Source organism: Pelobates fuscus, chromosome 6 (genome assembly GCF_036172605.1).
Source record: "Pelobates fuscus isolate aPelFus1 chromosome 6, aPelFus1.pri, whole genome shotgun sequence".
Taxonomy (NCBI): domain Eukaryota; kingdom Metazoa; phylum Chordata; class Amphibia; order Anura; family Pelobatidae; genus Pelobates; species Pelobates fuscus.
In genome coordinates this window covers 168179008-168206027 of record NC_086322.1, presented here as the reverse complement: position 1 = coordinate 168206027, position 27020 = coordinate 168179008, and positions in this window count along the sequence as shown.

Genomic DNA, 27020 nt, shown 5'->3' with positions numbered 1-27020 from the left:
AGTCAATTCTGATTGTGCAATAGTTTTTAGGTCAGTGTCAGGGCTTACCTGGGTTGGGAGTCCGGCAGGCAGAGATGTATGCTCACCCTTACAAGAAAACACAGGCCGAGGTGGTCAGGCAAGAATTCACCTGGCCTGTGAGTCGGTGCATGGGGGCTGTGCAGGATAATTCCGAGTCGCGGTACTGGAACGGATAAACCAGGAGAATAGTCGTGGGAAGCCAAGGATCAGAGGAAGCCAGAAGTCAGAATAAACTAAAACAAGCCGGAGTCAAGAGCAAACTGGAGAACAGGAAACAGCAAACTGATCACCAGAGTCAAGGAACTGACACTGCCTTCTGGGAGAGGAAGTGTTTTATACCTGGCTAATGAGGCCATTAGCTACAGGTGTGCTGAGAATGTTGGAACAGCCACAGAATAATGTCCAGCCCCCAGTGCTGTATACAAGGCAAGATACAAGACACAAATTTCAGGCTGTATGGTGGCTCAGAGGAGAAACAGCAGGCCCAGGACTAAAAAGTACCCAGGTTCAAATCCCTTATTGGGCACTTCTGGGGCGACCTTGTCTGGATGTTGCGGTGAGAACCGTGACAGTCAGAAAGTCTGATGTGGGATCACTGTGCAGTGCTTTATAGCAAGATTTGTCTGAAAGGTGTTTCAAACACATCTCAATATATGGATAAATTGGTGGGTGGTGAAGGTAATGACAAGTTTTAAACTTAATGTAGGCAAGCCACTGTTCTGAGGTCACTCCAACCTCTATACAAAAATAAACACAAAGTCTGGACTCTAGTACAGACTACAGGGCGCCACAAGCATTAAGATGTGTGGTGATCTAATTAAAGATGATACTGAATAATTCAGAATAATGTCATAAAAATACCATATGTGAAAATATAAAATCCAATTTATTAGGACAATATCTAAAAGTGCAACATGCACAAAAGAATCAAGAACCCCTAGAGGTAGCAGCTATACTTATACAATGCTTGAGTAAAGTGCCAAATGCTAAAGTGCAGGACATACAAAGTGTCAATGATATTTTCTTTAGGCAAAAGAATGCACAAATACTTTAACAGTAAAAAGCATGTAAAACTAGACTGCTATACCAAAATTGTAGGGTTCTTGCAGGTGCTCGGTGCTCAACGCGTTTCGTCGGTAACGACTTCCTCAGGAGCTTGCTGAATTCCTGCCGGTCTTCTCTCTCTTTTAAATTCGCCGGTCTGGCCGCCAATTAGTGGTTGCGCATGCGCAGTCCGTGCCGTGCGCGCCGTCATACGTAATGACGTGCGGTTAGTCGGAGTGCGCATGCGTCATCCACGCTGGAACGCAAATAAACTTTATGTGTAATATACACAGCCACAAAACTCCACTTGGAGCGCTCGAGAATAATGCGGTCTGTATTCACAGACCTGCCTACATCCAATCTTTGTGTAATTACAATTTCAGCATCCTAAATAAAGATGCAAATCGGGCCTTAATAAAATAGAGAAGACCAATTTTAATTGTGTTAATTTACTTGCAGAAAATGTGGTATGTAAAAAATCTATATATGGTATATAAAATATGTGAAAATCTACATGTATATATATACATAAAAAAAGGAAAATTAGGACATGATATCCCATTTGCATCACTACATTCATGATATAAATTACATATATATATCTAAGGCTAACATAGAAAAGCTATCTACAAGAGGTCATAAAAATGAACAATCAATCAGTGGATTCTAACGAAATATATGGAGAATATCAAATAGTTGGATATCAAATCCATGAATACAAAATATAGAGAATAAAAAGAGAATAAAGTTCAACTTAATTGGATAGGGAACAGATATAAAATAAATAAATAATATCAAGAAGCCATGGAAGGTTATAAAAAATGGCAACCTCTATATAGTGAGGATCATTTTATGAGATTCAACGAATGGAGGAGCTTTCTCTTGTTTTCTTCATTGCACAAACCGGACCAAAGGTAAATATAAAAATAAGAATAAGGATATATATATATGGAGAAATCTAGGTAAAAAGGGGATATAAAAACAAGTTAATATATGCAAGTTAATGTATACAGGTTAATCCATAAAAACCAGTATGTCAAGATCCGTATTAAGACCCGAGGGAACCGATGATTTCATTCTATATATCAATTCGGTTTCCCTCATTGCCAACATTTTCTCTGTATTCCCCCCTCTCCAGTGTGGTTTAATTAAATCAATCCCAATGCAAATAAAATCCTTCCAGTTAAAAACATTGCAGGTGGTACAGTGTTTCGGAACGCTATGTTTCAAGTTTTTATTATTAATCCCATTAAAATGTTCAAGCAGTCTAACATGAAGTTTTCTGATAGTGCGACCTATATACTGGACGCCACATTTACATTGTAATAAATATACGACATTTTTACTCTGGCAATTAATAAAATGTTTTATTTTAAAAGCCTCCTTTGTGACTGTGCTCCTAAATTCCATAGTTTTGTTTGCTTGAAATTTACAAGTACTACATCTGCCACATTTAAAAAAAACCATTCGGTTTCCTGGATAACCCATTCGGTGCGAACCTGGTACATTGGAGAAGATATATTGACGATGTTTTAATAATTTGGAAGGGGGGAAGGAAGATCTTAAATGAGTTTTTATCTTTTATTAATCTTAATACCTATGGCCTTAAATTTACTGAGGAAATTCACGATACACATATAAACTTCTTAGATCTGACTCTATTTATAAAAGAAGGAAAAGTCAGAAGTAAGACCTATTTTAAACCCACAGATGGGAATGGATTCATTGAATTTTCTAGCTGCCATAATCGCAATTGGTTGACAAATATCCCAAGGGGGCAACACATGAGAATTTTTAGAAATTGTACAGACAGGGACGATTTTAAAAAACAAGCACAAATTTTAAACAAAAAATTCCAAGACAGGAACTATCCCAATGATCTTTTATTTAAAACCCAACAAAAGATAGAAGGTTTCCAGAGGAAAGATCTCCTAGTAGATAAAGATAAACATAAGATTACGAATAATAAAAGCCATAGAAATAACTTTGATTTTGCCTTCCTCACTAAGTATAATGGCAGGGCGAATCTGATTGAAAGATCTATACGGAAGAATTGGCCCATTTTACTACAGGATCAGTATCTAAAAAGGGTCTTACCATCAAGACCGAAAGTGCTATACAAAAAAACTAATAATTTGAAAAACATTCTAGCACCTAGTATACTACCTAAGGAAGGCAAGGATAAGGAGCATTTTTTATCCAGGAAACCGAATGGTTTTTTTAAATGTGGCAGATGTAGTACTTGTAAATTTCAAGCAAACAAAACTATGGAATTTAGGAGCACAGTCACAAAGGAGGCTTTTAAAATAAAACATTTTATTAATTGCCAGAGTAAAAATGTCGTATATTTATTACAATGTAAATGTGGCGTCCAGTATATAGGTCGCACTATCAGAAAACTTCATGTTAGACTGCTTGAACATTTTAATGGGATTAATAATAAAAACTTGAAACATAGCGTTCCGAAACACTGTACCACCTGCAATGTTTTTAACTGGAAGGATTTTATTTGCATTGGGATTGATTTAATTAAACCACACTGGAGAGGGGGGAATACAGAGAAAATGTTGGCAATGAGGGAAACCGAATGGATATATAGAATGAAATCATCGGTTCCCTCGGGTCTTAATACGGATCTTGACATACTGGTTTTTATGGATTAACCTGTATACGTTAACTTGCATATATTAACTTGTTTTTATATCCCCTTTTTACCTAGATTTCTCCATATATATATATCCTTATTCTTATTTTTATATTTACCTTTGGTCTGGTTTGTGCAATGAACAAAACAAGAGAAAGCTCCTCCATTCGTTGAATCTCATAAAATGATCCTCACTATATAGAGGTTGCCATTTTTTATAACCTTCCATGGCTTCTTGATATTATTTATTTATTTTATATCTGTTCCCTATCCAATTAAGTTGAACTTTATTCTCTTTTTATTCTCTATATTTTGTATTCATGGATTTGATATCCAACTATTTGATATTCTCCATATATTTCGTTAGAATCCACTGATTGATTGTTCATTTTTATGACCTCTTGTAGATAGCTTTTCTATGTTAGCCTTAGATATATATATGTAATTTATATCATGAATGTAGTGATGCAAATGGGCTATCATGTCCTAATTTTCCTTTTTTTATGTATATATATACATGTAGATTTTCACATATTTTATATACCATATATAGATTTTTTACATACCACATTTTCTGCAAGTAAATTAACACAATTAAAATTGGTCTTCTCTATTTTATTAAGGCCCGATTTGCATCTTTATTTAGGATGCTGAAATTGTAATTACACAAAGATTGGATGTAGGCAGGTCTGTGAATACAGACCGCATTATTCTCGAGCGCTCCAAGTGGAGTTTTGCTCGTTTTGTGGCTGTGTATATTACACATAAAGTTTATTTGCGTTCCAGCGTGGATGACGCATGCGCACTCCGACTAACCGCACGTCATTACGTATGACGGCGCGCACGGCACGGACTGCGCATGCGCAACCACTAATTGGCGGCCAGACCGGCGAATTTAAAAGAGAGAGAAGACCGGCAGGAATTCAGCAAGCTCCTGAGGAAGTCGTTACCGACGAAACGCGTTGAGCACCGAGCACCTGCAAGAACCCTACAATTTTGGTATAGCAGTCTAGTTTTACATGCTTTTTACTGTTAAAGTATTTGTGCATTCTTTTGCCTAAAGAAAATATCAGTGACACTTTGTATGTCCTGCACTTTAGCATTTGGCACTTTACTCAAGCATTGTATAAGTATAGCTGCTACCTCTAGGGGTTCTTGATTCTTTTGTGCATGTTGCACTTTTAGATATTGTCCTAATAAATTGGATTTTATATTTTCACATATGGTATTTTTATGACATTATTCTGAATTATTCAGTATCATCTTTAATTAGATCTCCACACATCTTAATGCTTGCGGCGCCCTGTAGTCTATACTAGAGTCCAGACTTTGTGTTTATTTTTTACATCTCAATATATATTGGGATTTATTCATAAGGACGATGTTTCCCCCTTTGTCTGATTGTTTTATGACAATATCAGGTGTTTGTCTTTCATTATACGTGAGATTTGGTTTATGTGAAATGCTACTATGATGTTTTTCCAATTTATCTGTGCACATACTTACAAAAAAATCCACACTGGGAAACTCTGTCAGATTGGGTGTAAACCTGCTAGGTGGTCTAAGGTCTGTAAGTGAATGCACATCTTGTTCTGTGAGTAAATCAGTTAATATAGTATAGAGCTTTGAGTCTCCAGAAGAAAAACCCAAATCTCTCATGGTTTTTAGATTATTTTTCTCATGAAAGGCATGTAGGGCTAATTTTTGACCGAAAAGGTTCAGGTCTTTTTCCCAATTAAATAAATTCGTAGATGGTGTAGGGATAAATGAAAGTCCTTTATTTAATAGTCGTACATGTCTAGGTTCTAAGGTAAAATCAAACAGATTTACAAATGTATTGGTATCCATCATTAACTTCACTGGGTATTGCTTTTGAAAGTTTTGTTCCTCCATTTTTTTCAGTCTCTGAGTCGTTCCCGTTGTGTACAGGGCCAATCTTGGTCCAAAAACGAACAGGATGAAGATTGGGATGAGACAGGAATAAGATCATGTTTGTGGGGTCCTGTCTTTTGTCAGAGTCACTGAAAGTGTCAGAAAAATAAATGTTTATCATGGTGTATTTTTAAAATACCCCTTTTTGACTACTGATGGAGACCTTATGTATCTAGTTGAAGATTTTCGTGATGTATTGGAGTTGGAATCTGACCATTCAGTCTCCTCAGAAGAAGAAAAACATTTTTTATCCCTATTCTGATTGTTACCACAGGATCTTCATTTTTATTTAAAAGATAACCCCATTTTGAAAATCTCTGACATCCCTTTTTTTATGACAAATATTTTTCTTGAAATTGTCTAGGTTCTTCTATAATTTAATTTCCATTGCTGGAAATTGATGATGTTTCTCAAAATCTTTAACTTTTTAAATTTCTTGCTCTAATACACCATTAGTTGAATCAAGAATCTCTTGTTCTAATTGAATCAAGAATTGCATAATCTTGGATGAGCAGCCTAACAGGATGGAATTCCATTTCCCCAGCTGTTCTTCTGTTTTGACTTTATCTGGTAATAGGATATCTGGTCTCAAACCACGTGGAACTATTTTATGGTCAATGTAGTTTCTCAAACTGGCTAGTTCCCAAGATCCTCTTAATTGCTTTTGATACAGCTTCTGAATAGAGAAAAATGTGTGGTTTATATCATTACTATCCCTGTTTGTAACTTTCAGTGGGTTAGTAGAAAAAACGTTAGCCACCTCTTCCAAATCTAGGTCCGGATGTATAACTTTTCCTAAAAAGTCTGCCATAGATAGGAATTAGTGATATCCACAATGTGTAAAATTATTTATATATATTTGTTACGTAGAGTTGTACCACAAGTATATATATATATATATATATATATATATATATATATATATATAAAACTATCTATGAGATTTCCAAGGAAGGAATCACTACAATATATCTGTATATATGTATATATAACACCCTTAAATAGGTATTGAAACCTTAAATAACAAAAGATTAACCCCTTCAGGACGGAGTCAATAGTGCACGTTCTGATCAAAACAAAACGTAAACAAAAACTGGAATTTGCGCTATATGTCTGTTCACCCGTAGTTCCCCTCTTTCATATTATATGCACCCACACTTATTATATATCATTTTGTTCAGGAGAAACAGGGCTTTAATTTACCATTAACTATTCATATATGGAATATAATTTATTATGAATAAAATAAAAAAAACTGTGAGAAATGTATTTATTTTTTAAAAATGTGTAGTTCCGCCTCACATTTTAGCTGTAAATGTCATAATACGGTTTTACTGCAAAAAAATGCACATATTTGTAATCAGCGATGTCTCACGAGTACAACAGTACCCCCCATTAACAGGTTTTATGTTGTTTTGGAAAGTTACAGGGTCAAATATAGAACGTTCCATTTTCAAATTGAAATTTGCCAGATTAGTAATGTTACCTTTGAGACGGTGTGGTAGCCCAGGAATGAGAATTACCCCCATAATGGCATACCATTTGAAAAAGTAGACAAGCCAAGGTATTGAAAGTGGGGTATGTTTAGTCTTTTTTAGTAGCCACTTAGTCACAAACACTGGCCAAAGTTAGCGTTCATATTTGTTTTTGTGTGAAAAAAGCAAAAAACGAATATTTGGCCAGTGTTTGTGACTAAGTGGCTACTAAGAAAGACTGGACATACCCCACTTGCAATACCTCGGGTTGTCTACTTTTGCAAATGGTATGCCATCATGGGGGTAATTCTCATTCCTGGGCTACCATACGCTCTCAAAGGCAACATAACCAATCTAGCAAATTTCAATGTGAAAAAAATGAAACGCAAGCCTTATATGTGACTCTCTAACTTTCCAAAACACCATAAAACCTGTACATGGGGGGTACTGTTATTCTCGGGAGACTTCACTAAACACAAATATTAGTGTTTTAAAACTGTAAAACATATTACAACAATAATATAGTCCATAAAAGTGCCGTTCATTTGTAAAAAATGCAAAAAACTTAACTTTTACTTAAAATATCATCGTTGCAATACAATTTACCAGTTTGAAACACTAATATTTGAGTTCAGCAAAGTCTCCCGAGTAAAACATTACCCCCTATGTACAGGTTTTATGGTGTCGTGGAGAATTACAGGGTCAAATATAGTGCTTGCGAATTAAATTCTCTGCACTTTCTCCCTGTGTTGTCAGGCATGTCAATCAAATTTTAATTAATCAAATCACATAATTATGTTAAAAGATTACTTAAATATACATGTAGAATTTTAATATATATACATATATATGTATTTAAATTCTACGTGTATACTAATGTAATCTTTTATGTAATTATATGTATTTATCTATATATATATATATTTGCGGTTATTTGTATTTCATTTTAAGTCATTTTAAGTGTATTTTGTTACCAATATATATATATTAATAACAAAATACAGTTAGAATGAAATTACATATGAATATATAATTTATATTAAATTTTGTTTCAATATTTTATTTATTTATTTTATTATTTTATTTATTTATTATTTTAATTATAAGTATATATATATAATATATATATATATGTACATCTATTATATATATAATATATATACATATTATATATATGTAACGTCATTCTAAGTGTATTTTAATGCTAATATATATACTTATATTAGTATTAAAATACACTTTGTATGACGTTACATAGATAGAATATGTATATATATTATATATATAATATATATACATATTATATATATATATAAAAATATTTTCTATTTATTTTTTAACATGTTTAATTTCTTTTTTTATACTTTCTTACCAGCAGGGGGACTGTCTGATATTTTAGACAGTCCCCCTGCTGGCAGATCCATAGCCAGCTATAGGGGGCCATGTGATCGCTCTTTGAGAGCGATCACATGGCCCCCGGGGGCCTCATTTACCGTGGGAGGGCTGCCTGGGCTGTCAGGCAGCCCCCCAGAAGAGGATCGCGGCGGAGGTAAGTATAACTTACCTCCTGGGGCTCAAAGCCGTTACGGCGTTCCATGCTGCCGCAACGGCTTTAAAGCCCATTATAATGGGGACGGCATGGAACGCCGTAACGGCGTTAACGGGTTAAACAAAATACTAACTTTAAGGGCGAGTTTATAAGGCTCCTCTTAGTTATAGAGATGGGGTAAACCCCTGATTAAACAGTTGAAATAAAAATAAAGTAATAGGGCTAAGAGGACATGAAAATTCCCTATGAAGGATAGATCATAATTTCCTTCACGTTTCCTTCATGTTTTATAACTTTTAATTAGATCATTAACCCCTTAAGGACGGCAGGCGTGCTATGCCGTCCTTGGGGACCTGGCTCTAAATGCCAGCGGGCGGCATAGCACGTCTATACCATCCTTTTTACTTACCTGCTTGCCGGCGTGGGATTGAGATGGGGGGACTAACCCTGTAACTTTCCAAGACACCATAAAACCTGTAAATAGGGAGTGCCATTTTACTCGGGAGACTGTTTCAAAACAGTAAAATGTATTATAATGATGATATCATCAGTAAAAGTTAAGTTTTTTTGCATTTTCTATTCACAAACGGCACTTACACTGACTATATAATTGTTGTGATATGTTTTACGGTTTTGAAACACTAATATTTGTGTTCAGCAAAGTCTCCTGAGAATAATAGTACCCCTCATGTACAGGTTTTATGGTGTTTTAAAAAGTTACAGAGTCAAATATAAGGCTTGTGTTTCAGTTTTTTCACATTGAAATTCACCAGATTGGTTACGTTGCCTTTGAGACCATTGAGAAGCCCAGGAATGAGACTAACCCCCATGATGGCATACAATTTGCAAAAGTAGACAACCCAAGGTATTGCAAATGGAGTATGTCCAGTCTTTGTTAGTAGCCACTTAGTCACAAACACTGGCCAAAATTGGTGTTCAAATTAGTTTTTTGCATTTTTCTCACACACACACACACACACACAAATATAAACGCTAACTTTGACTAGTGTTTGTGACTAAGTGGCTACTATAAAAGACTCGACATACCCCATGTGCAATACCTTGGGTTGTCTACTATTGCAAATGGTACACCATCATTGGAGTAATTCTCATTCCTGGGCTACCATACGGTCTCAAAGGCAACGTAACCAATCTGGCGAATTTCAATGTGAAAAAAATGAAAAATGTACACGCTATATTTGACCCGGTAACTTCCCAAAACATCATAAAACCTGTACATAGGGGGCACTGTTTTACACGTGAGACATCGCTGAATACAAATATGTGTATTTTATTGCAGTAAAAGCAAACAGTATTATGACATTCACAGTTAAAACGTCATGCAGAACTAAAACATTTCTCACATTATTTTATTTTGTATTCATATAAAATTATGTTTCATAGCTAAATATTTGATGTTAAATGAAAGCTCTATTTCTCCTGAATAAAATTATATATAATATAATTATATATAATCACTTTCCTTTTTTCCTGCCTCTATACTCATTTCATTTTGATGATTTGTAAAGATCACTCCCACCCACGGACTAAACCCCTCTGGATTTGCGGAGGGCGTTATCCGATTAACGTGGGAACTTTCCGAGGTAAACCTCGGACCTCATAAGACTCGGTTCCCCTAGAAGAGCCAGTTAATGGTGATATGCGCATTGGGACGGTTCTGTGTTGGTGCACTATAGATATTGGAAGATTTTCGTATTATATACTGACCTCAGAGACACGCACCATCCACTTTTACATTTATTTTTATTCCTATCAAGATTGTGTTGGTATCTCGTCTTTTGTTTATACTTTCTACCACTATCCTACATTTTTAATGGGTGCCCTTGAAGGCACGTCAGTGTAGTCCATCCTGTGGTCACCTCCTCCTTGGTGAAATTGGTATTTAGCCTTAGGGTTACTTTTTCCTTATTTTTTCTATACACCCCTTGTTTTACCTTTTCTGTAATTACTCCCAGGAGTGTGCCTTAAGGATTAGTGCACACACTCCTCAGGGGGTCATGTAAGTACATTGCATCTTGGATATGGATACATTATTATTTGAAATTTCACTATTTACAATGAGTATAAGTTAACATAATTGTATCCAAGAATATCTGATTACTATAGCTTACATTTTGGAACTTTCTATATTGTGTTTATTCTTTATTTTACACTAGGTTGTTTAGAATCATAATTTAATTTTTTTAATGATCTTATTAAAAGTTTTGTTTTAACTATTATTACTTGCTGGGTTGCTCTATCCTTCATAGGGATTTCTCATGTCCTTTTATCCCTATTTCTTTCTTTTTGTTTGAATTCTTTAACTCTGGTTTTGCTCTCATTTGTTTCATTAGCAGTAGAGTTGAGCGGACACCTGGATGTTCGGGTCTGGCGGGTGCGGCCGATCTTCGGAAAAAAGTCCGGGTTCGGGATTGAACTTGATCCCGAACTTGACCCGGAACCCGAACCCCATTGAAGTCAATGAGGACCCAAACTTTTGGCCACAAAAATGCCTCTAAAAACTCCTGGAAAGGGCTAGAGGGCTGCAAAAGGAAGTAAAATGGGGGTAAGAGTAGGAGAAGTGCCCTGCAAACAAATGTGGATAGGGAAATCACTTACAATAACATAAAAAGTAAAAAAAAAAAACAGCTGAGCCATAAAATACCACTAGATGGAATCTTTGATTTTAGCTTTGAAAGAACAAAAATCTAAAGCATGGCTGTCAGGAGGATCAACAGAATTAACAATTTGAGAGAGGGTTGGAGTGCAGGGTATTCTCTTTCATTGTTCAAACTGAGCTCAACTCCTGATGCATGGAAAAAAGGCCTTCACAAGCCTCTGCTATTGTGTACATGATTTATAGTAAGTGACCCATAGGTTGAGGAGGCGGTGACCGTGGCGGTGTAGGTGGAAGCGGCGGTGGAGGAGGAGGTAGCCAACACTGTTTTTTTTTTGTTTTGTTTTGTTTTTTATTGGGGTAGCCCCCAAAATATTGGGACATATAAAAAAAGAAAACAAAGAATAAATGCACTTGAGTATAACAATGGCTGTGTGATCCATGCCTGGTTCATTTTAATAAACGTGAGCCTGTCCACGTTGGCTGTGGACAGGTGGCTGCACTTGTCTGTGATAACGCCCCCTGTCATACTAAACACACGTTCAGACAATACACTGGCTGCAGGGCAGGCCAGCACCTTTAAGGCATAAAGGGCAAGCTCAGGCCATGTGCCCAGGAACCCACCCTCCAAGCCAATTGTGAGTGACTGGCCTGATAACCGTGGAAATGACCCTTCTTCCTCCTCCTCTTCCTCCTGTGCCACATCCTCTTCCATCATCGCCTGAAGCGTTTTTTCAAGGAGACATAGAAGCGGGATAGTAAGGCTGAGAACGGCATCATCGGCACTGGCCATGTTGGTGGAGTACTCAAAACAGTGCAAAATGGCACACAGGTCTCGCACAGTCTCTCCAGCATGCTCGCACAGTCTCTCCAGCATGTGCAAGGTGGAGTTCCACCTTGTGGGCACGTCACATATGAGGCGGTGAGCGGGAAGGGCGAAGTTAGGCTGCAGCACACAGGCGAGCAGCAGCAGGGTGAGAACGTCGAAAGCGCACACAGATGGCCCGCACTTTCTGCAGCAGCTCTGATATATCTGGGTAGTTTTTTCAGGAATTTCTGCACCACCAAATTCAGCACATGCGCCAGGCAAGGAATGTGCGTCAGACTGGCTAGGCCCAGAGCTGCTACGAGATTTCGCCCATTATCGCACACCACCAGGCCGGGCTTGAGGCTCAGTGGCAACAACCACTCATTGGTCTGTTGTTCCATGCTCATCCACAGCTCCTGCGCGGTGTGGGGTTTTTCCCCCAAACATATGAGTTTTAAAACAGCCTGCTGTCGAGTTTTAAAACAGCCTGCTGAAGTTGGTGGTGAAGGTGTTACCCTACCTGGATGAGGTGGTGGTAGAGGAGGAGGAAGCGGAGTAGGAGGAGGAGGCAACAGGAGGCAAAGAGAAATGCCCTGCAATCCTCGGTGGCAGAAGGACATGCGCCAAACTGCTATCCGCCTCAGGCCCTGCCACCACTACATTTGCCAAGTGTGCAGTTAGGGAGATATAGCATCCCTGCCCGTGCTTACTGGTCCATGTATCTGTGGTGATGTGGACCTTGCCACAGATGGAGTTGCGCAGTGCACACCTGATTTTGGCCGCCAATTGGTTGTGAAGGGAAGGGATGGCTCGCCTGGAAAATTAGTGGCGGCCAGGAACCACGTTCTGTGGGACAGCCACCGCCATCAGGTTTTTAAAACTGTCCGTCTCCACCAGACGGAATGACAGCATTTCAAAGGCCAGGAATTTTTTAATGTTGGCATTCAGGGCCAGGGATCGTGGGTGGCTAGGGGGGTACTTCCTCTTTATCTCCAGTGTTTGGGAGATGGACAGCTGAACACTTCCATGGGACAGTGTGGAGATGCTTGTGGACGGTGGCTGATGTGGTGGCATTGCTGCGTTGCTGCCACATCCTCTGTTTGCAGGGTGGCAGGTGCCACTGTGACTCCAGAGGTGGAGGAAGAGGCAGAGACAGCAGCAGAAGAGGAAGCAGGAGGAGCCTGAGACCTTTCTTGTTTTTTGAGGTGCTTACTCCACTGCAGCTCGTGCTTTGCATGTAGATGCCTGGTCATGCAGGTTGTGCTCAGGTTTAGCATGTTTATGCCTCGCTTCAGGCTCTGTGTCTTGTCGCCAGCACATTATCTGAAGAACTGCCACGCCAGGGAATTCCTTGGAGCTGGCTTTGGTGTGCTCGGTCCCTGGGTGCGGTGGGCAGTAGCAGGCATACAGTCTAGAGGACGGCCACTCCACTTTTGAACCCTGCTCCCTCTTAGGCTGTGCTGGTGCCTCTGTGCGACCACCGCCTCTTCCTCCAAACTGCACACGTCACTCGCATGACCTTCATTCTATATGGGGTCTAGGACCTCATCATCCTCCACATCATCTTCCACCCACTCCTCAACCCTGCCCTCCTTGCCGGTCTGCACACTGCAGAAAGCCACAGCAGTTGGCACCTGTGTTTCACCATCATCAGAGATGTGCTGCGGTGGTCCTTGCATGTCCACATCCTGACACATAAGTGGTTGGCATCAGTGCACTCAATCTCTTCCACTTCTGGGGCAGGGCTAGGTGGATTGCCCACGGAAACCACGCCAGCAGAGTCATCAAAAAGCATAAGAGACTGCTGCATGACTTGTGGCAAGGGGGTGAGGTGAAAGACAGATGGCCATGGGCTGCAGGTGCCAACTCTGAGCTTTCAGCAGGGGACCGGGTGGGAGACAATGTGCAGGAACTGGAGGCACTGTCAGCCATCCAATCTACTATCGCCTGTACTTGTTCTGGCTTCACCATTCGTAGAGAAGCATTCGGGCCTACCATATAACGCTGAAAGTTCTGTCGCGTACTCGCACGTGAGGAAGGTGTTTCACTTATGCGTGTAGCTGGCACAGATCGACCACGTCCTCTCCTTGCAAGAAGAGCTCCACCAACACCAGCAGCACCATGACCAGGGCCACATCCCTTATTTGACGCTCTCCTCATTCTTTGCGTTCACCCACCAAACTAACAGATGTTTTATGTCAGGCGACAATGTAACCGCCAATAGTCAACAATTTTTATTTTTTTTAGTTTATTGGACTGCAAGAAATGCACCGCAGGCCGCAAATGTACTATTTAGCACCAAAAAAAATTGAATTGTTGAAAGTGCGATGTAACCACAGTATTTGACCATTCTATTTGACTCTCAGATATTAGTGCACACACCAAATGTAGTATTTAGCACCAAACAATTTATATTTTTAAAACTGCTATGTCACAACAGTGCAGGCATCAGATATGAAGTGCAGGCACCAAATGTACTTTTTAGCACCTAAAGAATTAGAATTTTTTAAACTGCACTGTAAGCACAGTATTTGCCGGTTCTATTTGACTCTCAGATATGAAGTGCACGCCCCAAATTAACTTTTTAGCACCTAAAGAATTAGAATTTTGAAAACTGCAAGGTAAGCACAATATTTGACGGTTCTATTTGACTCTCAGATATGAGGTGCAGGCACCAAATTGACTTTTTAGCACCTAAAGAATTAGATTTTTTAAACCTGCAATGTAAGCACACTATTTGACGGTTCTATTTGACTCTCAGATACAAAGTGCACCGCAGGCCGCAAATGTACTATTTAGCACCAAAAAGTTTGATTTTTTTAAACCAACGATGTAAAAGTAGTATTTAAGGGTTTTATTGGACTGCAAGAAATGCAAATGTACTATTTAGCACCAAAAGAATTGCAGTATTTAAAAATGCCTAGCTGTTGCCCACTAAGCTACCAGAACAGGATTAAAGTAATGTGCCTGGCACACATGCAGTTGCAAGTGCACTGCACTCTCTGTGGCACTGGGATCAGGGCAGGGTACAAAAATGTAGTATTATAGCACCCACAAAAATAATCGCTGTAGCTTAAATAATCACTGTAGTTTGACTTATCCCTATAGTTTGCAGATTCAACACCAGAATTCTTTCCTAATCTGTCCCTAACAGCTGCAGCATTCACTCCAGGACCGGACTGGCCCACCGGGATACCGGGAAATTTCCCGGTGGGCCGTCGGCACCTGGGGCCGGGGAGACATGTGGATGTCCTGCGGCCGCATGGAGAGCTTGGATGGCGGCCGCAGGGGAAGCTCTTCTTGCGGCCGCTGGGGGAGCAGGCTGTTCTGTCTCTGCTCCCCCTCCCTCGCGCGCTAGAAAGAGACCGGCGCCGGAATATTACGTCATATTCCGGCCCCGGTCTCATTAAGCTGCGCGCGAGGGAGGGGGAGCAGAGACAGAACAGCCTGCTCCCCCAGCGGCCGCAAGAAGAGCTTCCCCTGCGGCCGCAAGAAGAGCTTCAGGACGGCTGGCTGGGCTGGAAGGTGAGCACAGGAGGGGAGGGGGAGGGGGTAACAAAGGTCACAGGAAGGGGAGGGTGGGGGGTAACAAAGGGCACAGGAGGGGAGGGGGGGTAACAAAGGGCACAGGAGGGGAGGGGGGGGTAACAAAGGGCACAGGAGGGGAGGGGGGGTAACAAAGGGCACAGGAGGGGAGGGGGGGTAACAAAGGGCACAGGAGGGGAGGGGGGTAACAAAGGGCACAGGAGGGGAGGGGGGGTAACAAAGGGCACAGGAGGGGAGGGGGGGTAACAAAGGGCACAGGAGGGGAGGGGGGTAACAAAGGGCACAGGAAGGGGAGGGGGGGTAACAAAGGGCACAGGAGGGGAGGGGGGGTAACAAAGGGCACAGGAGGGGAGGGGGGGTAACAAAGGGCACAGGAGGGGGAGAGGGGCCAAAAGATGAGCACAAAAGGGGCTGAAGAGGGTACAAGTCGGAAGGGGGGCTAAAGAGGGCACGGGATGGGGCTAAAGAGGGCACAGGAAGGGAGGTGGCTAAAGAGGGCACGGGAGGGGGCTAAAGAGTGCTCAGGAAGGGAGGGTGCTACATAAGGGCACAGGAGGGGAAGGGGCTAAAAAGCACACAGGAGGACAGGGGGCAAAAGAGGGCACAGAAGGGGAGGGGCACCTATCAGTCTGCCCACCCACCCACACAGGTAGCAACAAGTATGTATGTCAGTGGGAGTGTGTCTGTCTGTGTCATGCTGTGTGTGTGTCTGTCTGTGTCATGGTGTGTGTATGTCTGTCATGGTGTGTGTGTGTCAGTCGTAGTGTCTGTGTGTGTTTGTAAAAATTGTGTTTTACTCACTTTTTTTTTTCCAACGTCATGCTGGTCTCTGCCTCTATGACTGAGATCATCAAGCTTGATGATCTCAGCCAATCCGCACTGACACAGGAAGCGCCTCTAGTGACCGTCTGAGTGTCTGTCACTAGAGGTGTTACTAGGAAGCAATGTAAACACTGCCTTTTCTCTGAAAAGTCAGTGTTTACATTCAAAAGCCTGCAGGGACAGGCTATAGACACCAGAACCACTACATTAAGCTGTGTGTGTGTGCGCCTGCTAGTGAGTTTGCTTGCTTGCATGTGTGTGTGTGTCTGCTAGTGAGTGAGCTTGTGTTTTTATGTCAATGAGCTTATGTATATTAGTGAAATTGTTTGTCTATGAGGCTGTGTATCAATGAGCTTGTGTGTGTCAGTGAGATTGTCTGTGTCTGCATGTGAGTATGCTTACTGTATAATTAAATGTTTTACTCTGAAAGGACCAATATATTATATTAGAAAAAGCTATATATATATATATATATATATATATATATATAATTACTCAATCATCTGGGGTGGCAAGACATAGCCTTACATATTACATGCGACAATATATGGCGCAATGACTTATGGGGCTGGCATAGATTTTTTTTCCCAGGGCTGCTGTGTATCCCCAGTCCGGCCCTGATTCACTCCCTACACTAATAAGAGCTCATGTGCATGCGGCGCTACGCGACTCCAGCTTATATATAGAGGCTGGGCCACATGCTGCACTGGCCAATCACAGCCATGCCATTAGTAGGCATGGCTGTGATGGCTTCTAAGGGCACACGAGTCAAACACTTGTTGATTGGTTACCCTGCAGCCTTTCAAAACACGCAATTAAATCGCAGAACACCGAAATCCAACCCGAATAGTAACACTGATATGTCCGTGTTCAGGTCCGGGGTCCAAAAAACTTAATGTTCGGTACGAACCCGAACTTTACAGTCCGGGTTCGCTCAACTCTAATTAGCAGGTCTTTTATAGACCCATTAGTAAACCTGACCATAACATCTCTCGGTCTGCAATCTTTTACTTGATCTATAGATTCTATGACATCTTTCCAACAGGGAAGGGACTAAAGGATCTGAGGATCAATAAATTGAGATTTATAGTTATATATAATGAGATATATAACCAATAATATGTTCTTCAAGATTAGGTTGTTTTATATTTTCGGGAATTCCCTTAAATCTAAGGTTGTTGCGACAGGATCTATCCTCCATCTCAACAACCTTAGTCTCTATATCTTTTAACTTGTTAGCAAGAGAATTATTCTGTGACTGTAGTTGGGATATCTCTGCTCTGACTTTTACAATTTCTTTACCTTGATCCTCAATTTTTGTATTCGAGATCTCCCTAATCATATCAGACATATTCTGTTTAAGATCATTTTTAATCTTTACGTATAATTCCTCCATTAGGATAGTCAAGCTTTGATGGGTAATTCCTTCACTCTCAGGAACTGTAGGGTTATTACAAGGGCTTAACAAATTGAGCCCTTCTTTAGGGGAAGGTGAGAGGGAACATCTCTGTACCAAGGGTTTGAGTTTCTGACTTGGGTGAATAGTAAACACTAATTCACTTTTTTTTCTGTTTTATCTGCAGAGAGGTGGGGGGAGAGGGGAGGGGGAAAGAGGAGGGCATTGGGGCCCCCCTGTGGAGTGCTTTTTATGTCATCTACTGACTCGAAACACTTGAAAAAATTACAAAAGGAAAGAAAAAACATGTAAAAAACAGAATGGAACAAAAAAAGTAAATTCCCAGTTGTTCTTATCCTTAGTTCTTTCTGGCTGTATCTTTCGTGTTACTGTTATCCCCCTGCACCTCAAAATATTTCTTCCTCTGTTGGATAAAGTTTACAGATTTAGAATTTGCAGTAGTAAAGTTCTCCTTTTGTACTAGTCTTACACTTGTAACCTTCAGTGTGATATCAGCCAAATCAGGGAAAGAAAGGCAAAGAAAAAATTAAACCAGAAGGTAGTAGATGGCAAAGCCTCTCTTCTGAAGTAAGGTCTACTTGAAATTATAATGTACTTGATTCTACTTATCTGCTTCTAGTATAAATTATTGTAGATAGAAGATCATAATTTGTACAGCTGTTCCATACGTGCCAATTTTCACATTTATAAACCCCTATTAAACCCGATTCAAATATATTGCTCCTGTTATGGGTATTAATATACCTTTGGATCTTTAATGCTGAATCTGGCAACTTTGTCAAACCTTGTGCTGGTCCCGAGCTGGAAACTCTCTACCATGTGTACGACTTTGCTCACTTGCCACGTGGGCTTCGGTTTGTGGTCGCGTGATTATTTTCTACCCAAACATTAAAGGCAACATTTCAATTTGTTGTAAAATCTCCCTACTTTAGTACTTCTAGCTTCAGCAACATTCAGGCAAATGTTAAGTATTACTCATTTTACCCATTCACTTTAAAATTAAACAAGAAATGATTTTCATTTTACAAAAAAAATAAAAAATAATCTTGACATGGTGTGTGGCATGCTGTGCAGTTGAACAAAATAACATTTAACTTATTCGTTAGTTGTAATTTACGGATTTTTTTTTTTTATTCAGAGCAAGCAATGTGCCGAAAAAGATTGGAAAGTGAATAAATGTTTTTCTCCTAAACAAATCATCTGCATACATTTCTGAACCACAGGAATTGCTTCTGATAGGATATATTTATCACAGTTCGTGCTGTTCAGTATTTTGTAAAATCTTTGTTTGGAACACAACATTCATAACGCCAATTAAGTTAAAATAATTATAGACATGAGAAAAAACTCTGCGACCATTTCTACAATATATTTTACTTTGCTCTGCTTTAGATCCATCATTATATAAATAAAATTCTGTTTTATTGTTAGTGTGAACACAAGGCATAATGTAAGACTAGAAAAGAAATGTCAGGAAACAGAATATTCAAATGTTTCAGCTAGGATTACTTTTCATAGGACTGTCCATCAAAATCCTGTTTGAACATGGTTATAATTGGTCAAAGCACTGATTATTCCTGGCCTATTCATTATAGAACTGTTAATTACAAATCATTATAACTTCACTAAAATAATCATATACAACTTTCCATGGTAGGCACAGCTTATTATAGGACTCTTCATCAAAGGTCTCTTAATCACAAGCCTCTTGATCACACATTTATTCGTCATAGTCTGGTCATCAGTAGATGTATTGAGTGATTGAAGCAACGCAGTAGTGCAGTGTTACACAATATTATGAAATTATTAGGACTGATCAAAGAATATTTCATGAAGGGACTGTTCATTTTAGTTATTATTTAACAGATGATGGATGACCATATCTTTACTTATCCACCCTCAAAACCGTGTTTTGCATTCGACAGTAAAGCTAAGGATATTTAGACTATAAAGTCCCACTTGCCTAACTCTTTGGTCAAGAATTGTATTTCAGACACTAGTACGTCATTATGTTCTTACAACCTCCTACAAATAATAATAATAACAAAGTATTTAACCAGAAGAGGGACATTCAGATTACTCTGGTTTCCAAGTACGTCCTGGGGATGTTACCTTAGCACAACATCCAGGGGATGTTACTATTACCCAATTTAATGGTACTCATTTTATCTACCTCGGAATGATGAAGGTCTGATGAAGCAAGTTGTTAAGTTAAATTTTGTTATTTCTGAGGTGGGAAAAATAAAAGTAAAACAAAAAATCCACACGTTTCTATCCTGCAAAAGGGTGCCTCCATTTTAGCTGCATATCAGTCATTGCTATAAACCATGGGTAGACAACCCTCAGCACTCCAGAAGTTGTGGGCTACATCTCTCATAATGCTTTTACAGCCATAATGCTGGCAGAGCATCAAGGGAGCTGTAATCCATAACACCTGGAGTGCAGAAGGTGGCCTTCCCTTGTTAGAAGCGTTGTCCTTTGCACATAGCAGTCAGCATATGGAGAATAGGAGAAGTTAAACAGTTATTGTTTCTCCTCTCCTTACTTTGCCTTGTCTAAATCAGTTTATGAAGGAATTTGCTAAACCTTTTATTAGAACTTAACTAAGAGAAAAGAGAACACATCGTAAAAAAAAAAAAATTACAGGAGTTGTAGGAGACCTATTAGGATTTACTTAATGATGTAAATTCTAGAGAAGTGTCAGCTCCCCTTTAATGAGACATGGTATTCTGCAAATAGCAGCAGACACATCACTCCTTCGCAAAAGTATGGTAACTACCCTGATATATTCTCTAAATCAGTGATTCGCTGAAACATAGATATGTGAAAACATTTGTAGAATTTTTTTTTTTTTTACAATATGTTTCCAGTTTCATGTTTATATTTCACTCTGTAAGTTAGCCAAATATTAGAACATATTACACTCTCTGTTAGCCACATTTACAATAACATGACATTAATATTTAAATCACCAGTCAACCTTTAATTGATGATAACTATTTTACTAACCTGCCAACTCACATTTTATTATTTTCTAGTGCATTTTAATGGTTTACATACAAAGTATGAATTTTATTTATATGCTGAAAGCAATCAACTTTATACACACTCTCAAATTGTTTTATGAACTAATAATTATTTACTTACATTCTCTCTGTTTGAAATAATGCTATTTTAGCCAGGCCGATGCTATCCTATAAAATTAGTTTCTGACTCCATGCAATAAAGATTCACAAGTCTATAACTCTACCTCAATGGTTTTTGTGTACATTTCCAGCAATATAAAATCAACTCTAATCGTGTGTCCTTCACATATAATTTGATTGTTTTTGTGTGCCAGTGGTACAGGCAATATCACTTGCCATATTATAGTCGTCTACTTCCTTTATAATTGCATTCTCATGCTCAGTGAAACTGATGAGGACATTATGTCACAGAAATTACAAGGCGAGTGTCAGCTGAGAAAAGAGATAGGCGACTGCATGAGTCATGCTCAGTATTCATCAGCATGAATTCCTGTCTTGACAAACAGCACACATGTGAATAAAAATAAGGTAATTACTGTCTGCAATATAAATGCACATTTAACATTTCACATGCCAAAGAGGTATGCAATATAAGGTGAAAACTGATGTCTCCTATCCATCTGTTCGTTCAAATATCCTTCAGCAGTGATACAGAAGGCTTTTTAGAACCCATCGGAATTATCTGTGGTCCTACATTAAACTACACTAATGGCATCTTATATATTTCAAATGATTTATAAAGACAGTCTGTCAAAAGTGCTTTTGTTTTGTGTAATGCTTTAAAAAAATAAAATAGACATTAGGACATCCACAAAATGTGATGCATGTCTCAGTTATCAAAGATTTTAAAGAAGAACAAATGAAGAATAAGATAGGGAGGGGTGGAGGGGAGTCCATAGAAGCCAAAAAAAAAGTAAAAGTAGTTTTTAAGAGCTGGTTTCATCATGATCAGTGAGACTAAGCTATATTTGGGTGCCTGTAATGAGGAACCTCAAAAATAGTGTAACCGCAGCTGGTTCGCTTATTTACCACTATAACATCTTAAAGCATAGAACTTAGTAGGGCTACCCATACAGATATCTTAGCCATAATTTTATATAGTTAGTGTAAGAGATCCTCTATTTAACATATATAAATAATTGAGAATACAATATAAAATAAGGATTGTCTTGGAAGCAATAACGTTTTGTCTTTTTAGATATTTATTATATAAAAATATAAATATAGACATATAAAATCCATTATAGCACGGTGTCGACACCATTCTGACATCTTTATTTGCATTCCTTTATTCTCCACAATATTTTCATTGCAGTCTAGACCTCATACCAACCATAACCTTATAACAGTTTTGAGTACTTGTATAATTGGCCAGACTGTTGGCCACCACTGGGGTGACATAGACCTTCCTATCAGCAACAATTCAGCTATTACTTTCACTAACTTCATTTTGGCTGATCGATAGCCACTTGGAGTTATTTGGAAGAAATATATGGATCATGGTATATTGTGAAGCAATATACTGACCAGAGTATCTGTTACTTAGCTAATTGACATTATATTTTACTTTTACTATTCCTTTTGAGCTTTTTTGCTCTGTAATATTGGTTTATGTTTATTCTCTCTTTACTATTATTGGTGCCCATAGAGACACTATTCCTACCTTACTTATCTTTTGATTATCACTTGTTTATTACTAGAGGTGTTTAACCTTGTTACCTAGTTATCACACAGCCCTACTATTTAGTCAGCCTGGTGTGATACTTTCAGTCACTGCATGGACTAAGCTCCATCCTTTATTATCAAGTGTTGCCCGCTCACTTTATTGCTTTACTTTTGCATTATTTCAGCTAGTTCAGCACTGCAGCTTTTCTCCGACTAATAAGTGACTCAGTATGTTTAACTAGAACGGACTCATTGAGCCAGTATGTCTCCGCAGGATTAGTTGTTACGTTATATTTTGCTAGTTCTATTTTTGGTAAGTTTATCCAGTGATGTAGCCACTCTTTTAGGAATTAACATTATGATACATTTTTGCTACATTTTAAACTAGCAGACTTTGATATATCTGTAGCTAATCCCAGCGTCCTGGTTTTAGAAAGTTATCTTTACTAATCATATTGTGACATTCTGTGTTACTTTAAGTGTGCATACTTCTATGATATTATACTTGATATTATTCAGTTTCATAGGTTGTGAATTTATGCACACGGATTGACTTCTCTCTCTCCCCTCTTGTTCTATACAGTCTCAATTAGCTTTGTTTTATATTTTGATCCTGGAGACTGTTACCATCAACTTCACTCCAAATCATTTTACTGTAACTCTGCAATTTATTTTTGTCTTGTGTCTTTCCTTACTCCCCTTATCCCCTATTTATATGCCCTAAGCATTATATGTTGGTTACTCTGTCTGTCTGAGCTAGACAGACAGTTTACACTATATTATCGTGTTAGGGGTAGTTTATTTTAGGAAACGTCTTTTGGTATTAATTAAGTATCTTCCAGATTTTTTATAATTTTTCATTCTAGGGACAGATTCCTCTTTCCTTTTTCTTTGTATCAATACCTCAGGGTTACCCCCTTTTCAGTTCCCTTTATATTTGGATAATCTTCTTGGCCAACTTTTTTCTTCTAGACATCTGAAGGTGTCTTGTTGTATCAGGTACCAAGACATTAGCAGCAGATCCTTTCAGTATTGAAAATTGTGAGGTGGGGCCTCCAATATACATATATCTTTTTCCAGCACATCCCACAGATGGTCACTTGGATTGAGATCAGGGGAATTTAGAGGCCAATACAACCACTTGAACTCTTTGTCATATTCCTTAAATCATTCCTGATCACTTATTGCAGTGTGGAAATAAGACAATATCAGGGTGCATTATCTTGCTAAAAGAGGTCACTGCCATTAGTAAACACTTTTGCCAATAAAAGGTGTATGTAGTCTGCAAAAACCCAGGAAAGTGGTATGTGTCAAAGTAACATCCACATGAATGCCAGGACCCAAGGTTTCCCAGCAGAACATTGCCCAGAGCATAACACTTCATCCACTGGCCTGCCTTCTTCCCATTGCATTATGCTGCCATCTCTTCCCCAGGTAAACAATGGACACGCACAGCCCATCCACTTGATCTAAAAGAAAATGTGATACATCAGACCAGGCAACCATCTTCTATTGCTCCACGGTCCAGTTCTGATCCCCATTGAAGGCACTTTCAGTGGTGGACAAGGGTCATCATGGGCACTATGCATGTTCAAAATGTCTCAAAATTCAAGAACTGACTGCTAACTTGCGGCATAATATATCCCAACCCGTGACTTGTCTGATTGTAACCATATAATCAATGTTATTCACTTCACCTGTCAGGGGTTTTAACATTGTGACTGATCAGTGTATGTGTTAATTAGATACATTTTAAAACAGTGCTGGGATTATTTGCTGGTTTGTGCAACTCTAGTCTAGGACACAAAGAACATGGGCTGCAGTTTGACTCTGGGGAATATTTGATCATACTAATACTATAATTTTCTTATTGCTACTATGTAACCAGTCTTTTTCAAAATACTTTTTCATGCTTTCTAGGCTAAAGCTCCAGCATCCCAAATTGCACACAATCAGATGTCACCTTTGATTTTAAATTGGAGCCATGAGTGTTCATGCTATTGAACTTGATGGGTGTGGCCTTGTGGCAACTCTGGTGCATTGGGACTATGCTGCATCACTTTATACGTATGGAGTGTTGACGATTGGGGCACAAATTATCCATATGATGTTTGAATAAAATAAAATAAAAAATTAGCACAAACTAAATCCTTCATTCCAGGATTTCAGTTAAGGATTTTTTTTTTAAGTTATACCATTGCAGCAGGGACTGACCATCCCACACTATGTCCCTTAATGAACTAAGGCAATGTGAGTTGCTTAGCATAAATTCATTTTAGATTTGCAACATAGTTGGAAGTGGATTAGCTAATGCGAGAAAATTGGTTTTGGCTGAACCATTTTTTCTGAAAAAAAAAAAAAAATTAAATATGCCTTAAATTTTGCCAGATGGTGGTTTGGTGGTTTTACTGCCACTGGGATAACAGATAAAGTGAGAAATAGTAACCAATAAAGGGAAAAAGGGGAAGTGCGATAAAAAATAAATAAATCAATATTTATAATTTATATATTGTATAACAGCTATACATATTGTGTAGAACCCTCATATATCCACCACTCTGGTAGAAGACTCGAGGATGAGGAATGCATATACAAAAATATAAACCACACATATATATATACATACATACATACATACATACATACATACATACATACAGAGAGAGAGAGAAAGAGATAGTGAGCAGTTTAAAATGCTTTACATGTAATGACATTGGCCTAACCTTATATGCAAATGTTCATCTGCCCATTCAGCAGCTCATTTGCACATGAGCATGAGTTGATGGCATCATGATAAGGCCTTCAAATCCTTAGCAATCTGCTAATGTATGCATTTGTTAACAAGTTTTTTTTTCATTATTACATGTTCTGTAGCTGAACTAGGTCTTGACTGACAGATTCACTTTCATGGGCTTCCCACTAATTTAGATGTCACCTAAAGTTGTTTACTGAAATCTCATAAACATGAATTTTATATACATAAATCTGTGTGCATCAGATGTACATGTTTACATACATTTGACAAGATAACATGTATGTTGATATACAAAAATAGATAACGAGATTATAAAAATACATCAAATTTTCAGCAATGACAGTGACAGCATTAGATACTAACTTACAACAATATTTTCGAAATATAAGGCAACTTGACTTTCATGGTTAAATACTGTAAGAAAATTAAAAGGTATCTCTACTCTAAACATTTTTTATGCATTCGTTAAGAAAAAGCAGATTTTTTTGTTGTTGTTTATTTTACAATTTTGGATGCTATGGTCAACATATATTATTACCAGGAGTCAAGCATGAAAATTATTGTGGCAGCACTTGTAAATTAGACTTGGACAGTCTTTTTGTTACAAAAAGAGAAAAACTAACCGCACTCCAATCACATGAAGATCCGGGTTCTAAACTGTCTGTTTGATAAAGTATGGATGATTAAATATTTGTCACTGGATTATGGCATTACAACAAATACAATTATAGCAGGGGTAACCACCTTTTTTACTCATTGACCCAGTTTGTGTTGGTGGTAGTGATGCCCTCATGAGTATATCTTTAAGTAAAGGTGGCCTTTTTAAACGCTAGCATCGGATGGCAATTTGATAAAACCTACCAATGTTTATTTATGATTTTTTTTTTTTTGCAGAAATTGTTCCATACTGTGAAATAAACTTACCGTAATTCTTTTATCACATACTTTCCTGCTTTTTGAAACTAATAGCTCTTGTTAATGAATGCCCTTCACCTGTCTAGCAATGTCATTCAAATGTCTTGCAATGTAGTCAGATAGCCACGCTCTTTAAATCTGTCATTCATTTCTTTTAAGTGTCCATCTAGGTTATCAACCTCAGAAACCAGTCTTTTAACCATTATGTATTGGCTCTTTGCTAGAGCCTTAAAAATAGATGGAGGATTAAAGCTGGTATAGTTCAAAACCGTATTTCTGTCTAACAGGCTAGTTAATAGTCTGTTATTAGACTTCATTACCAGAATATCCAAAAATGGTATACTGACTGTCTACCGCCATGGTGAATTAAATAGTTTTAGAGCAGCTATTCAAGTAAGCAAAAAACTAATTAAGAGATTCCAATGAGCCCCTCCATAGCACCAGAACATAATCTATATAACGCCACCATGTTCTCTAAATAGTGCATTTCTGTAGATGATGTTTTCTTTGAGTTGTGACATGAATATGCTGGCATATGTGGGGGCTACGTTGAAACCCATCGAAGTGCCTCTGATTTGAAGAAAAAAGTCTTTCTTGAAAAGTAAGTAGTTATCCTTCATTACCATCATCAGTAATTGCATTAGGAATTCAAGTACCAGAACTCTGTAACCAAGCTACACAAGAGCCTCTTTTGTTGCTGATAACCCTTCATCATGCGTGATGGTAGTGTATAGACTATTAATGTAAAATGTGACCAGCAACAAATCCTCACTTTCTTTGACTT